At 39.4% G+C, this 17722-nt stretch overlaps 1 protein-coding gene across 5 annotated transcripts in view; it reads left to right on the top strand.

Annotated features, from left to right (window-relative positions):
* Window positions 1-7854: 7854 nt before the first annotated feature.
* The window catches only part of HECW1 (HECT, C2 and WW domain containing E3 ubiquitin protein ligase 1), a 979761-nt gene continuing 969893 nt past the window's right edge, over window positions 7855-17722 (top strand). For all 5 annotated transcript variants that reach the window (XM_085607418.1, XM_085607421.1, XM_085607420.1 and 2 more), the window contains exon 1: window positions 7855-8077. The gene's annotated coding sequence lies outside the window, so the exon portion shown is untranslated. The remainder of the gene's footprint in view (window positions 8078-17722) is intronic.

Genomic DNA, 17722 nt, shown 5'->3' with positions numbered 1-17722 from the left:
AAAACGTGTATATACATTTTTAATTATTATAAACATATACATTTAAAAAACTTGTGTATGAAATTAATAAAGAATAACATATAAAGTATGATACATTGTTTAATACATTATAATTTATATAAATATATATAAAAACAATTGGATTTATAAAATACGAAATGGTAGACAATAAAATAGACATAATAATTTTGGAAAATATTTATTATGTAGAAAAAATAGTATGTGAATGTAAGTAACATGTTTTATTACATATAAAAACAATAAATGACAAAATATTAATTATACTTTATTGCAGAAATAATATAAAAATATTTATTAATAAATTATAGAACAAAAATAAATTATACATATTTCAGTACATGGCTTAATTTTTTAATATATTTGTGAATTAATTTTTGATACATCATGTACATTTGCAAAAGTATTATACATTTTTAAATATAACATACTTTTAGAAAATATTGTCAATAAGCGTTTCGTTTTATTAATATTTTTTCATATTATCACATATATTGTGAATATTTTAAGAAAATTCATTTTAAACATAATGCAATTGAGAGAAGTAAACATTATTTTATTCTTTTTACAATTATGGGGCAGATTCTGATTCAGTTCGGAAAGCACTCTGACCGAGCCAGATCCGGAGTGTTTTCCGACCGAGCCGGAGTCCTGCGGTCCAACCGAGCGAGTACAATGCGGCCGTATGCTGCCGAACTCGGTTCGGTCGGACTCCCATAGAAGTCAATTGGAGCCGGTCATATGACGCGTACATGGGCTCCCATTGACTGAATGGGTACGTCGCGGACAAGTGCCCCCCCTACAGGGAGTACGCATCGGTGCCATCCGCACCGTACATGCCTGTGTTGGGGAGATCCATCGGTCTCCCCCTGTGTCAGAGTCATAAGCCTGGGCTAAATTTCCGTTCCGCTCGCGGAAATTGCGATAATTTGACATTTTCGCATTCCGCGGAGAGCGCGAAAATGTCAACATTTCCGCATTCCGCAGCTTAGCGATAATTTGTTTCTTGCTCGCGCTGTAAAATAATACATTCTCGCGCGCGCGCGATTGCCTTACCTGAATCCCCGCGTTCGCCGACAAGTTTTCCCGATCCGGTCGCGTTCTCCACGAGATGTTGGATTGTTGGTAGCCATTTGCGCTGTCTCGCAACAGTTCGCGCCCTCAGTAATGTCATTGGTCACGCGATTATGTCTTTCTTCTCGCGATCATGCACCGTGAGAAGAGTGAAAACAAGATGGCCGCGCCCGCGAGCAACCACATGGGTAAGTTGGCGAGCCGCGACCACACAGAAAATACCGCGAACGGGCGGGAAAAAAACTTCTGCATCTTCACGATATTTCCGCGTGTTTGCGGAGATTTTTAACATTTTCGCGATAATTTGTGAAAGTCACTTTCGCAAACTCCGCCCACCTCTAATAGGGATGCGGGTGACAGGGGGTCCGACGCGGACCCCCAAAGGCAACCACCCGTACAATTTGCGAGCCGGACACTCCGGCTCGCACAGGCTGTCCGACGCGTGCATCGTACTGGCTCGGTCGTGAATCGCATCCATTGCACGCCACGGTTAGCTTATGACCGAGACGTATGGAGTGGTCCAGACCCGGAAACGAGTCGGTCGGTGAATTTCATGTAGCTCGCATCGTACTTGCTCGCTCGTACAGCTATACGTGTCGGGCGAAAAACACGCGTTCGGTGCGTAGTTTTTCCGGCAGGATCGCGTTCGGTGCCCTTCCGACCCAGACCGGAATCGGCCCCTATATAGTACATTTTAATTACTAATATTAATATATTAAATATTAATATTAATAATGATTACATATGTTTAACATTGTAATTTCTTTCGATAATGTATATTTTCATAATAACATAAAAAATGTCGTACAGTTTACAAATTATTTTTTAAAGATATTTAGCATTTTATGGGGTTATAATAATTATTATGTGTGTTATAATATGTATTATTATAATTTTACTAAGTTTTAAAGTAATGCAATACATTTTAAATTATAATATATTTTTTTTAGTCATTAAATTAAATACAATAACATTTATAATATGTGTAAACAAATTTTTATTAATTAAAATGTATTAATGTGCTATGTTTAGAGCTGCCATATTTGTTTGGGTCTTCTATTTTGCAACCTCACGCTGTTGTTTTGGGTCATTTGGAAGAGGAGAAGCTCGCGGTTGGAAGCTGCTTCACGTTGAGCAAGGTAAGATTTAATTTCTTTACTTTAACTATATTTTAAAGTTATTTTGAAGGTAGTTAGAGTCGATTTAGAGTGTTTAGAGAGATGTGATTGATGGAATGATGTTTTATTCGCGATAGTTTGGTATAGACTGTTTATCTTGATTTACGTAATAGAGGCCCAGTCAGAAAGGTAAAAATTAAAGTGTTTAATGCGTTTAATTTGATAGTACAATATTAGTAGTAATGTTATTAAGTGAATTATGTGTTGTTTTGTGGGGGTGGGAATGTTTTTATGTTTATTTGCTAGGTTTTAATTTAAAGAAGTTTTGGCAGACGGAAGATTGCGTTTTTTTATTATGGAAGTGTATAATAGTTTTACAAAGTAATATTTTATGTACACTTACATACTTTTTCGGTTTTCCTGGAGCGTTTCATTTTCTTAAATTATTTTGGAGTTTTTGATGGTTTCCAGATTGTGGATTTATCGATAGAGGATAAAATTTTTACGACAGCTGTATTTTTACATTTTTTATTGGGGAAACATTTTAAGGATATTTTCTTCAAACCTCTCCAGATTATTTTACAAGATGCGGCATTTTGAATCAAGAAAACCAGTATGGTAAGTTAAAGAAAATTATTTAATTCTGGGAGGTAAATAATGTTATGTTTTATTGTTATATTTTATTTTCTCACATATACTATTAATGTCTGTAAAAATATATTACACACATTAATTAAAATTGTTACATAATAACTAATAATTTTTATATACAGCTATGAAGTAAAAGAAATGTGTTATTAATTTAATATTTATGGATATGTTATAGTAGGCTTTGTGCAATCATTTCTATGTACTCTAGGCCACTTGTACTAGGATATAGTTTAACCTGCTCTTGAAGGTATTGGTACATTTGTTTTGTTTGTTTAGAAGTTTTTGGTTTTAGTTGTGTGATAGATTGCTCCTTTCGGAGTTCCTGATAGCTTTGTTCTTTTTGTAGTGATGTTATTAGTTTGTGTAGTGTTGGTCTCACTCTTCCTGTTGATCGTTGGAAGGCATTATGCCATCCTTCAACAGCGTTATTAGTTTTAGCTTGTAGGTTAAGTGTGCTAGTATATACGTTCCACCAGGGAATTTAAAAATTTGGGTTGTCGCCTATGGCCAGATCTAAGTAATCTTCCCACCCAGGTCTCCTCGAAATAGTCGAGGAGTGGAATTAATTGTTGTTCATGTTGTTGATAAAAAGGTCTTTCTAGTAGTAAATTGTAATGTTCTGCAACATCTGTTACAGGTACATAGGCTAATGCAATTAGTTTTTTAATTTGAAATTGAAAAGTTGTGTTAGTTGCATACTCTATACTAAGGGTAGATTTTTGGAGGTGCCTCCATAAGCATTGATTACAATGGTAATAACACCCTTGAATAGAGGTATGTGGGTATGTTCTGAGTATAGCATTTATCATAGATTGTTCAAAATCTATAATAATTTTTTGTGGGAAATAATCATTGCTCTCCCGTTTAATTTTATTTAGGATTTCCATATCCGTTGCATTGTGTTTGTTAGGCAGCAAGGCGTAAATAAAGGAAATGTTGCAATTATGATATATTCCATGGTTACTATAGAGATGAAAGAATGGTTTGGGACATATTGAGAAAGTACCATCCATCATCCTTAGTTCAGCTTACTGACGTTTTACTAAATTGAGTGCTGTACCAAACATTATTATTCTCTTTTCATTACTTTTATTATCGTAGAGAATAAATGGTTCCTTATTGTAAGTAATAGACAGTTCTGGGGTAATTATTACTTCATCAAAAGTTTTATGACTTGGTGTGGGAGTTGTTGTTGCCCTTTTTGTACGTGTTATTGTCCTTTTTAATGAAGCAATTGATGGCATTTGTCCAGTTGCTTCTTTGGGGATGGTAGGCAGCTGTTCTTTTAGAATTGCACTTGTTGGTCTTTGAGAGCTCGTGCTAGCCTCTTTAATAGTTTCTAGTACACCCCTTACTTCAATCTCTGTAACATTAGGAGGGTGATTATGTTCCCTGGTGTATAGTACAGTTGCTTCTCTGGTAATAGCACACCCATAACATTTATTGGAACAATATTTAGAACATTTCCAATTCACTTTAAGTCTAGTTTGTTTCTCCTGGGTGTACACATATCCCATATAACACAATAACATTTTGCCTTTTTGTGATGTAATGAATTGTGCCCCTTCTGTCATTGTGATGTTGAGAAATCTATAATAAATACATATAAGAAATATTAAAGTTATTGTTATAGATGATAATCTTTAAAAATAAAACATTTTTAATAATATACTTTTGTAACTAGATGTTTGAAAATGATGTTTTCTTTTCTTCTGTGTTAAATATACTGAAGTTGTTTTTTATTCTGGGGGAAAAATAGCAGATATTAGTATTTGACATACAGCATTTTGAAATGGGGTGGGTTGTGTCTTTTGGGGATGGATTTTGGGTTTGGCTGGGTGTTTTACAGGTTTACTTAATGCATTTTGAACAATACTTACTTTAGTAGGTAGATTATTTTAAGGGTATCCTCTGTAATTTTGTTATTGTGTTTCAGTCGTCTGTAGAAGAAATATGAAATAGAAAAAAGATATAAACTATTTATTTGAGAATGCAAGTTAATTTTTTCAGAACATTACGTTAAGTGTTATTTAGTATATTTTATTTTACTTACTTTTAGTAGATTTATAGATGTTTTGGGTTGATGATGTTCTTGAATTTGGTGAAAACCAGAAGAGTTTCGCCTTCTTTAGGCTTCTTTGTTTGAGGTGTAAATTAAGAGTAATAATTGGTGCTTTTTATAGTGTTTTGTAAATTGTTAGTTTAATTTCATTGGTAGGTTTCAATATTGTGTGTTTTCATTGGTTTATTTATAGTTTTTGAATTGTTTTGCAATTTGTTTTCCTTACATGGAAAACGCTAATTAAGAGTCTGTTGTTTTTTAAAATTTCTTTTTCTGTTTACAAATATTTGTTTGTGTGTTATACTATATACGAAGTGGAAGATAATTATTTTATATGTTGAAAGTGTTTGTGTATTAAATTTTTAAATAGTGTATTTTATAGTTTCATTTTTGTTATGTTTTTATTCTTGTAAAAAAATATGTGTTCCATTTGATTTGATATGTAATGTATGTTTAGGTGTTTATTTGAATTTATGAAGTTTAATTTTGTATGTTATTTCAAGTTTTGGCAAGTCGATAATTACAAAATAACAATATTTTTGCTGTCGATATGCTTGTGTTTGATATTATAGACATAGTGTATGTGTTTAAATGATGTTCAATATTTTATAAAACAATAATGTGTACGATATTTTTGATGGCAATATATTTGAAGTACGATATTATGGTTTAGATATTATTGTTGTTTTCTAAATAAGTATGTAGTGTCGATATTATTGTCATCGATAATTTTGTATCGATAAAAATGTACGTCGATATTGTGTCTGTCGATATTATGTCAGTGATTCGTTTGCACCTTAAGTATTTTGGAAACCCAAACTAATAACCGATTTTCTTACATTGGTGCTCAGTGGTGGAATACAGAGCTTATTTTTAACAGTTTCCATACACTTTTAAATGTCAAAATAAAAAAAGAACCTCTACACAATAGACAGGAAAAAAATATTTTTGATTGTTAATTTGCATAAGGTCTTTGATGGAGTCATTTGCATTTGTTTTAATTCATTTTGTTTTTTCCAATGATTGCACCTTAAGTCTTTTAGAAACCTGGATCTGTCTGCACTGAGGAGCCTCAGCATGAAAACCATGAGAAACAGAAGGGGCTGAAGTTGACCAGAGATTGTCCAAGAAGAAGGATTACCACAAAGACCTCAGCCCTGAGAAATGGTCTGTCAGCTACAGATGTGAAGGACATCTAACATGGGCTTCAATTGGAATTCCATAGAGCATATTATCAAGCCCATTATCGTCGTTTTAGCAGCAGTTTTCTGCCGCTAAAGCGGCGATAATTTTATTGCCTGTCTTGATAATATGACCCTAAAGTCCTAATAAGATGGTGGCAGCAAGGGTGAGGTGCCCCCAGGGGAGGTGTCACTCCCTAGGTTGCAAAAAAGGTGGTGTGCCTAGATTTGTGGTGGGGGTGGGGGATAGTGACATTGACAAAAGAATTGCTTCTTATGAGAGGGCATTGGGAATGCACAGGGTGGACAAAGCACTGGATAGTATTGTTATGGAGGTCAGTGCCTTCAACATGAGGGATTTACTCCTAACTCTAGATGAGGAGGTAGCAGAGTCCTATAACCACGTAAAGGATGTACTATCGAATATGTTTGATCTCACTCTACCATAAGATGTTCAGAGACACACACAAAGATTTACAGCAGTCTTTGAATGACTTCACAGATATCTCACTGAAAGTTCTAAGGGCTTGGTGAAGGGCAGTGAAGTGAATACTTATAATGGGAAACATAGTCAAGAGCAGAGTTGTTCAGCCTTGGCTGTGCTTGGATTTGGGTAAGACTGAAAGAAAGTGAGTAAACAGATTGCTTTGAGCTACTTTTACCGTGATATGTAGGCTGCCAATCGTATGACTCATCTGTACAAGCAGTAACTACCATGCCCAGACCCAATACTGACGACTAACTCCTGACCGACCCAGAAATCGAAGAAGTCTTCTCAGATCTACACCAATATCTGCATATTATTTATGAACATTCTTGTTACAGCGTGAATCTATTACATATTATTGAAATCACTAACATGGGACGTTCCAATCGTCATTGGTTAGGTGGTGCGGGTGAGCCTCATAACATTGCAAGCACATGAATATAGGTGTCATGGTCAATGCAGCACCTAGAAGCTCAGACAACGATGCGCTACATCAACAAAAGTCCTTTCACTGTACTAAGTTTATATTTGTTTATAATACTGAGTTCTCTTGCATGATTTTGCGCATTGCTCTTTCCTTTGGCTTCCTATAAAGATAAACACGGTGAGGGCTGTGCGTGCGCATTCCGCCTCTGCAGCCTTCCTCTCTCTTAACAGCTACAAAATAGTAATCCAAGGACAGAAGTTACTGTCCCGTCCGAGGGCAAGCACGAGCCGTGACTGCTTCTCTGTAAATAGCTTCCAGGGAACGCCGCTGGCCCCCCTCCTCTCTCCCCCCCCCCCCCCCCCCCCACCAGAGTTTCCCACATTTCTTTGTTAGGAGACGAGCGCTGCTGTCATAGGAGCGCACGGGAGAGGGATTCTAATTGGCGGGGAGGCAGGTGTGACAGTGCGCTGGTGTGGTGGCAGAGGGGAGGTATATGTGGCAGGCCTCCCCTCATACCCTTGACTGACTTCCTTTGTGTGGCAGCCTTAGATAATAGACACGCCGTGGGGACAGCAACTGATACGGGCAGATAGCGACTGGAATCAGGGAGGGGGCGGCGGGAGGCTGACAAACCTTTGTGACAGGAAGGATGGCAAAGGGGTAAAGGGAGGCCGAAGCAGGGCAGAGAGCGGGATGTGTGTGAGGAGAGAGGGGCCGGGGGGAGGGCGGGGGCCTGGTGGCCAGAACGATTGTGAGGAGCAGTCTGTGGTTGGCTGCAGCTGTCTGGTACCCAGATAGACGCAGAGGGTGGGAGGAGGAGAGAGAGTGCGCAGCATTACAGCGTAACAGCAGCTGTTGTCGGTGCTTGGCTGGGCTGCGTCTCTGACGGGGGTTGCCACACACATGCATTTTGCCGGGTATACCAGGGGCTACGGGAATAGAAGCCCGGACACCTTCGGGGAGATCCTGCGGGAAATTGCCAACAACAACATCTGGGGAATGTGAAATCCGCGCGCGGGTTGGAGTATGACTTATTTTGCACAGACCATATTTATCAAGGTAAGGGGCAGCTCTCTGCAGTTACAGCCTTTCGCTGCGATCCTTGTCTCTCGCTGTCTCAAAGTAGTAATGCATGTTCTTTGCAGGTAGGCTCCGGTGGGGTATGATTCCTTTGGCAGGGCCCTCATCCTTCATCGCACAGATAAGCCCCTCTGCTCACAACTCGTGTAGAACGAAAGGACATGTCAGTGTGAGATTCCCGGGTGATCTCGGCATGTGAGACAAATGCATCCTTTTTCAATCTCGCCGGGTCTGCTGTACACAATGCGCGAGTGCACAGAGATGGGACCATTATTTAATAGCTACATGTTTACAATGATGTATGTTTATGGAGATGTGAATTGATATGCAATGTATTGTGTACGGCCCAGATTTGTAAGGATAGATAGATAGATAGATAGATAGATAGATAGATAGATAGATAGATAGATAGATAGATAGATAGATAGATAGATAGATAGATAGATAGATAGATAGATAGATAGATAGATAGATAGATAGATAGATAGATAGATAGATAGATGTTCGTTCGTTCTAAAGGAATTGGTTGACCTTTTTATGATTGTTGGCTTCACCTGTGTGGCAAGATTGTAAAAAAACACTGCTTTTAGATATTGCTAAATGGGTCATATTTGTGCCTATAATTTCAAAGGTTGCCTCTCAGTTACCGTAATCCAATGTATAACCGCTCACTTACATGTTCGCAGCGACGCATTGACAGCAGTGCTATCTATTTGTGGCTTTCCGTTTCTCCTGGTGGCTGTGCACTGTGGCACAATGTGGGAGATAGTGTGCATTTGTGCTTCTGCCCTTCCTTGCATTTGATGCACAATGCCAGTCTGCACATGCGTAGCCGGGCATCAGTTTCTTGAGTCTATTTGTAGATGTTTTGGTTGGGTGTTCGTGGAAGCAGAGCCAATGGGCAATGTATGACTATCTGCAGAACGCTTCCCTCCATAAAGCTATTGCACGAACTGTTAACTGCTATTGTTATCTAGTGTTGTTTCATTGAAAGACGGGCGCATACCATCACACTGCCGCCTCTAACCGAGAGAGCACGAAAATACCGCAGTGGTACAGCAGTCGGAGGAGCTCCCCCGGGGATGTAAGGGTTAATACTTGCAGAGTCTTTATTTAGAAATGGAAGTGAGGACTCACGCTGCGAACCGACATGCAATTGGGGGAGTAGCGGCCGGGAGAGTGGGTTTAGTGTTTGTGAACCGAGGGCCTCCAGTTGCAGCATGTACTGGGGGTGGGACACCAAGGGGGTGTCACAAAGCACAGCCATCGTGTCCTCCGTATGATCATACTGCATACACGCCTTTTTCTTTTCTGTCCTCTGGTCTTCCGGGATGTTAATTTTCACGCCTGCAAAATATTCAGAATGTACGACAGTCAGATGTCTTTGTCACGGTCTGCCTGCTCCGGCGCAGCGATTATTGCTAATCTATGTGTGAAATAATCCTTTTATTATCCCTATTCCAATGTTCGTTCTGGCACCCGTGCCGGCACCGGCACTAGTAGCCACCGAGCTGAGCTCGCATGGACCCTGTGGGCAGGCCCTGTTCTCCTCAGCTGCCTTGAGTCCTTCCACGCAGAGATGCGGTAGTGTCGTTTTGTGATGCACTCAGCAGAAACGCAACCTTGGCTGCAAAACGTGTCCAGAGACCACGGGAAAGGGTTCCCTCATCTCATCCTTCCATTGCCTGGGGCTTCAGCAGCCCCCGCACTCAATCTGGGCACATGTTCGGGATAAATAGAGCTGCACGTAGTGCCCCGGGGTCCGGCGACACCCCCTCCCTCCCACGCCAAGATGTCACGGAGCAGGTGGTTTGCCCTGCGTTTCCCCATGAATTATCTCATTGATGCCGCTGTCACTCCAATATTTAGCTTTGGCTTGGCCACTCATTTTGAAATGCAGATTTTGGCGTGAGGCGGGATTAGCTTTCTTCCCACACTGGATCTGGGATGGAGGAAGGTGGGCGCAGTATGTGCTTCACTGTCCCAGAGGAAATTGTGTACAACCAGGAAGTGTATTTCTTTATAAACAATTAAAGCATAGGCCTTCCAAATCTATTTAGAGGTTTCATGTTGGCCTGTGCAATATTATGCAAAATCTTCATCGCCCCAAAAGGGCATTCTGGCAACACGAGGAGCTTTATTAGTATATTGAAACTAAAATAAACTCATATCTTATATCAGCGTATAGTTCTAGGCTGACCAAAGTTTACCTGGGACCCTTCTCGAGGCGGATTTTGCGGGTAACCTTGGATGTGTACATTGCTCCAACTAAAGTTCATTTTGTAAGTTTATTTCAAGTTAATATCCAGAAAATGTGGCAGTGATTGACACCAATAAGGATTCCCCTGCTCCAGCCCCATCCAGAAAAGAAAATGCTCTCACAAATACTATACCCACATCTGATGAGCTGACTAGGAAACATTTCGCTGATGGCTGTAGAGCAAATCTAAGGCGATTATTGAGTGTGTTTCAAGGTTTTAAAAAACACAACTAGCTATCCTTTCATATTGATTTTGCAATTTATCAAATGACCCATTTGTGTGTCCAGTGAAAACTTTGCACCAAAAAGATTTTCAAAGATTGTGATTTTGCCAAGTGGACTAGCACTTACTTTTATGAGCCATGAACACACATCTTTAGTTTATGTTGTGAGATGAGTTGTTGCATTTTACAAACTACAATGCAATGCTGTTACACACCGTAATGCTAGTTATTACCTATTGTTGTTATTAAATTGCAAGTTCGTCGATTTATGTGATGTTATTTCTTGAGTACTATCACATAAGGCATAGGGCCAGTTGAGCGCATTTATTTATTTCACAGAGGGAAACACATTTCAGGATGACACCCCTCACAACACCTTTAATGAACCAGCACTACATGTGCCCATGAATGCAAATTGGAAGTGATAGCTGTACCTGTGGGTACAAAAGCAATCAAGGTGATCATGAATCAAGGAGCAGTAGGCTACTACCCTCTACTTCAAACATTTCTAGACTGAAATAACAGTTATTGCAAAGTCTAATGAGCACCATGCAATTAAGATGGAGCTTTATCCTAATGCAGGGGATTCCTGAGGGAGTGTCTTGAATATTTCACTGTATATCTTTCAAAAAAGCTATGAGAGGATGCATAGGACTGATTGGGGTTCCTTAAGGCCATACCACTAAGGACATTTCTTAACTCGCTACATGGGTTCTTTTATAGAAATTTCAGCAAAGCTATTGACATGGTAATATTTGCTTCTAAACTCTTTCAGGACTTTGCTTTGTTTTAATTATTGTTCATTAAGTATTTGAATAATATTTGACTAGGCATCAGTGTACCTCGCATTAATTCATGCATTGTCGTGCTACTTCATCGCATTAATTCTTGGATTGTCGTGCTACTTCATCGCATTCATTTTTGGATTGTCGTGCTACTTCATCGCATTAATTCCTGGATTGTCGTGCTAGTTAATTCCTAAAGAAGTGGTTAGTATATGTTTTATTATGCGTTGGAGCAGGTTTATTTTATTCAGTAGTCCACATTAAAAATGTGAGTTATGACTTACCAATGTGAATTTCCTGCATCTGAAAAGTTAGAACAGAAGTTGCGCACTCAAAATTTCTCCAGGTCAATATTTTAAGCAAAATTAGTTGGTGCAAACAAATTAATCCCCCTGAGTAGGGAATTCAAATCGTAGATAATGATAGCACGTTCCTGAATAGGAAAATGTCTTTCGTTTTGCACTCAATCTCAGAGATATGATCTCTTTTGTGAAATTAAACTCAGGTAAATCGGAATTTATTCAAGTGTAACTTGAGTTTATTAACCGTTGTTCAAAGTTAATGAAGTCAAAGAATTGTATTCATTCTTTATCAATGCATCATATATCCAACTGCCCAATGCATTTCGGGCTTTTTTTAAGCCCTTCTTCAAGGGCGGTACTCTGAAAGGATAAGGTATAGGGTTCAGTATATATATACATTTTATAAACACTCAATGGAAAAGAACAATTTTTATCCAAACAATTATACAGTAGATTTTGATTGTAACAAACATGGTTATGTTGAAACAGTATTAAAAGTAATACGTTCGTAATGAGTAAAAAAACACAATACCAGTGTTGGTAATTACCAAAATGGAGGTACACTACACATCAAAGTGATGTGAAAATATCCACTTGTTTTACATGTTAAAACAACATACTGTGATGTGCATTTACCAAGGTCATAGGAAATAGTGAAGCCGAAATGGACCAAGAAAGTTTGGGTGGTAGTGTAAGTAAAAAAATTAAATGAAAAAATGAAAATGCCATATAGGACAAAGTAATGTGGTGTGTTTTTGCCAAAATTGTAGGAAAAAGTAAAAACGAAATGAAGAGAAAAATCTAGATGGTGGTGTGGGTAACAAAAATACATACAGCGTGGGGCCTTTTAAAAGAATACAATCACTATCTGACAAGTAACGGAAGATCAAACTTACAGTTGGTATGGTGATGTATAGGTTCTCCTGAACCCGGGAGAATCAAATTACTTTGTCCTATATGGCATTTTCATTTTTTCATTTAATTTTTTTACTTACTTAGTGTACCTCCATTTTGGTAATTACCAACACTGGTATTGTGTTTTTTTACTCATTACGAACGTATTACTTTTAATACTGTTTCAACATAACCATGTTTGTTACAATCAAAATCTACTGTATAATTGTTTGGATAAAAATTGTTCTTTTCCATTGAGTGTTTATAAAATGTATATATATACTGAACCCTATACCTTATCCTTTCAGAGTACCGCCCCTGAAGAAGGGCTTAAAAAAAGCCCGAAATGCATTGGGCAGTTGGATATATGATGCATTGATAAAGAATGAATACAATTCTTTGACTTCATTAACTTTGAACAACGGTTAATAAACTCAAGTTACACTTGAATAAATTCCGATTTACCTGAGTTTAATTTCACAAAAGAGATCATATCTCTGAGATTGAGTGCAAAACGAAAGACAATTTCCTGCATCTCACAGTCCCAATGTAGGGGTTGCTGCACCAACTAATGGGGGCTGGAAATCTTTGAAAATGGAGAGTCGCGACTGCACAGAGCTGCTAGACCAAGCAAGCACTTCTGACTTCCTTCTTGGATAATGGGGTGAGGAGGTTCTCATCCAAAGAAAAAATGAAAACTTTGTCCCAAAAGTGCATTTTTCTACATTAATGACCTAACAAGTCATAGGTTTTTAAAAGGTTCTCTTGACATATTTCAACACATTTTTGGTGTGCCAAGCAAGGTTTACTGGGGGTGCACATCAAAGAAAATTTTAAGAAAATGGTTGCAAGTTAGTGAATTTTTTAGGACAACATCCTTAAGCATCCTTATACAGACAACTCAGAAAATGGAATTTCACGTGCTCTATTATTTTTAATAGCAAAACCAAATGGGATGATGGACGGAGTGTTGAACATTGCAAGCACTCACCCCCAGTCAACTGATCTGGTTTTTAATCCATCATCATTCTTTAGCTCACTCCGCCACCCCAGTTCAGACATGGCCATATGCAAATCAGTCTGACCCTGCGCCTCATGGGAACAGTCCAGCCCGAACTGCCAAGCTATGTCTTCCCTGGACCGGAAACAAGCATCCTGGGACCGGTTTCGGGTTCATAACCCTCATCAGCCAGGCTATCTTGAATCCAGTGGCAAAGTGAGCAAGGGACCCACGTCTGGGCATACCCTGCCAACTAAGGGCGAACAAAGACAAAACAAAAGGGGATGATAAACAGAGTGTTGAACATTGCAAGCACTCACCCCCAGTCAATTGATCTGGTTTTTAATCCATCATCATTCTTTAGCTCACTCCGCCACCCCAGTTCAGACATGGCCATATGCAAATCAGTCTTACCCTGCGCCTCATGGGAACAGTCCAGCCCGAACTGCCAAGCCATGTCTTCCCTGGACCAGAAACAAGCATCCTGGGACCGGTTTCGGGTTCATAACCCTCATCAGCCAGGCTATCTTGAATCCAGTGGCAAAGTGAGCAAGGGACCCACGTCTGGGCAAACCCTGCCAACTAAGGGCGAACAAAAACAAAACAAAAGGGGATGATAAACAGAGTGTTGAACATTGCAAGCACTCACCCCCAGTCAATTGATCTGGGTTTAATCCATCATCATTCTTTAGCTCACTCCGCCACCCCAGTTCAGACATGGCCATATGCAAATCAGTCTGACCCTGTACCTTATTGTAAATTCCGAGGGGCGGGATTTATCTGAATGTAGACAGTGCGTTTTGTCCACGTTCAGTTTATAGCTGGAAATTTCACCAAACCGTTTTACACAGATACCCACAGTAGGAAGAGCGAGCCTTAAATTGCTAGTAAAAATCGCTATGTCATCAGCATAGGCCATTATTTTATAAGGGATATTATTCACAATTACGTGCTCAATGTTCATTTCCCTTTCAAGTTTTTCTAAAAAGGGGTCAATATAAAGCGAAAATAGTAATGGAGAACAGGGGCAGCCCTGTCTGGTGCCCCTGGTAATATTAAGTGTTTGTGAGTTTTGTCCATCTATGCAAATAGCTGCTACTGGCGATGTATACAGAGCTTGAATAGCTTGAATAAATTCAGGGGTAAATCCCTTCCAATGCAAAACAGACCACAGGAACCGCCAGGAGACCCTGTCAAATGCTTTTTCGGCGTCTAACAGGATCATCCCAAGCGGGGATCCCGTGGCCTGCGCCCAGTCAAAAAGGGCAATTGTACTTTTGACATGATCTGTGGTATCTCTTCCCGGGATAAACCAGTGTTGTCTAAGAGATGCTAATGGGGTTATAACCATACAAAGCCTAGAAGCAATTACTTTTGCATATATCTTGCTATCAGCCGTAATGAGTGTGATCGGCCGATAAGAACCTGGATTAAGCTCCGGTTTTCCCTTTTTCTTAAACACTATAATCGTGTTCTTTCGCCAAGATTTGGGAGTCAGTCCCCATTGAGCAATCTGGAATAAAGATATTAAAATAGGTTTCAGCGTTTGCCGAAATACCCTAAAAAACTCAAGGGGAATTCCGTCTGGTCCAACTGGTTTGCCAGAGGCTAGAGATAAAATCGCGGCCTCAATTTCATCCCATGTAATTGGGGTAGTTAAAATGTCATTCTGGTCCAAAGTAACTTTTACCGTGGCTATTCCATTTAAAAATGCCACAGTGCTGCCAGTGGCAGCTTCTTCTTCAGCTGTATAGAGTTGGCTATAAAAATTATGAAATATTTTTAGTATTCCTTGCGGGGTATCCACTATTTGACCTTGCGTGTCCTTTATCCTGCTGATGCCATTCGTCACATCTCTTTGTTTGATACGTTTGGCCAGAAATTTCCCTGTTTGTTCCCCAAGTTCAAAAATATCTGACCGATATTGTATATACTTGGAAGTGAGCTCTTCAGCATAATATAAAAGTATTTTGGATTTGATGGCAGATATTAGATTTAAGCATTCGTCGATATTTTGAGCAGTACTGATCTTCCTGATAAGCTCTACCTCCGCAGATGTCAGTTCATCAATCCAATATTTAATCAGATCTTTAGTCTTCTTCTGATGATATAATGAAAAGCTGAGTGTTTCACCACATAAAGCAGCTTTAAATGAGTCCCATACGGTGGTTTCGGGGGCAACCCATACCTACACAAACTTCCACTCACACAGACAGGCTGTCACAGATACAAAATAATGGCACACACACTCACAAACATGCACAGTGACTTTCAGTACTTTTATATACTTTACTGCATCTTGCTGTGGCCACCTTCTAGATGGTGGCCACCGGTTGCCCTCTCTGTTCCCATGTGGCAAGTTTCATCACTCCAGAGTCTGCTACATGACAGGCTCTGTATCGCGCTTGCAGTGTGAAAGAAAGAGAAGGGCCTGATTGACTGAATTACAGACTCTGGTTGTCAATCACACTTTAAACCCATCACATTGCCTGCCATTGTCCTTTAAATCCTGACATAAGGCATTCTGCTGGTGGACATCGGACTGAGATTTTTAGGCCCCACCCCTCTAACAGAGACTTATGCATCAGTGTCTTCAACAACACACATTGTCCATGTATGATGAATGTCTATGACCTATAGCACACCAGGCGATCATCTTTTGTGCATTTTTCCTTTAAATTCATGAGACTGAACTCGGAAGTGTGAAAAAATATTGAGAGCCACATGAATGCCATAATGGGTGGCCACAACACGCACCATCTCTGAAGGTCCGGCTTGGCAATTTTCTAAACATTTTTCTTTTTGATCCCCCCACCCCAAAAGTCCCTTCAGTTGACTACACTTTTGAAACATCTAAATAACACAATCATGCATTTTTTTTTAAATTGTACCAATATAATCAATGATATGGTTTTATGGTATTTATTATTCAAGTAATTAAATCTTGCCCAATTCATTGTTTGACATAATGGAGAGAGGTCGGGTGAATACTAAGCTAAAACATTATTCTATATGTGGGCGGTCATAACTTCCATTTACCATAAATGTAGGTATAACAATTTGTTTATTGTGTTTATAAATTATTAATTACTTCAAACATATTTTCCCATGCATTACCTTACAGACGTCCACATTTATGGGTTCTAAAATAAACATCTGTAAATGGTCAACATAGTTCTGAAGAGGTTCTGGAAAAAGGTACTCCACATGCCACAAGCAACAATGTGCGTAGACTCAGACGAAGACTGTTGCTTTAGAACCATTCCTCTGTCGACAAGATAGCACCCATAAGCTGCTTCTTAAATCTAATGAACGCAAACAACACCTCCAAACTAAGGGGCATATTATCAAGCGGTAGCAATAATTATCGCTGGCCGCTCTTAGCGAGAACATATTTATCGCCGGGTATCGCTGGCAATTATCGCCATGCTATCGCTGTATTAACAACGCATAGCGCAATAGCGATAATTTTCCAGCGATAGCGGTGTTTTCCATGGAACATCGCTGGTTTTCCAGCGATGTTCCATGGAAAACGGCGATAACCTTGCTGATACGACCCTGTGGTCGTATCAGCTTAATCCACCCCCATTGTTAGGTATAGGTAAGTCAGCATTTTAGCAGACAGTTTTGGGCGAAAACCGCAGTTTTCGCCAAAAACTAACGTCTGCTAAAAGGCGTGGGCCTCCTTGTAAATATCGTGATGTACATTTCACAATATTTTACAAGGTAGTCCGTCAGGGATATGCCCAGTGACGCCCACTTTGCATCTCATTAGAGATGCAAAGCGAGGCATCGGGAAAACGGGTGCTAACATGCGCTAATGCATGTTAGCACCACCTTGTAAATAGGGCGATAAAAATATCGCCGCTTTAGCGTCAAAAAGTGCCGCTAAAGTGGCGATACTCCCCTTGTTAATATGCCCCTGCAATCTTTGCTAACAATAGGATCTGCAGAATTAACTTCAATTATCTTACTTTGCAAAGAAACACGCCCCCCAAAGATAGACTTCCATGAAAGCAGAACAGAATTCCTTTTAGTCAAAGTTGGTGCCCTGAGAAGCATTGCTGGATTGGAATCTTTTATGGAGAAGGGCTGTCCTGCTAAGAACTGGTGGCTGAGCTCTGAAAAAACAAAAAACAAAAGTAAACTCTTTGCCCTT

Source organism: Triturus cristatus, chromosome 5_2, assembly GCF_964204655.1.
Source record: "Triturus cristatus chromosome 5_2, aTriCri1.1, whole genome shotgun sequence".
In the NCBI taxonomy this organism is placed as follows: Eukaryota; Metazoa; Chordata; class Amphibia; order Caudata; family Salamandridae; genus Triturus; species Triturus cristatus.
This window is presented reverse-complemented; position numbering and strand designations above follow the sequence as displayed.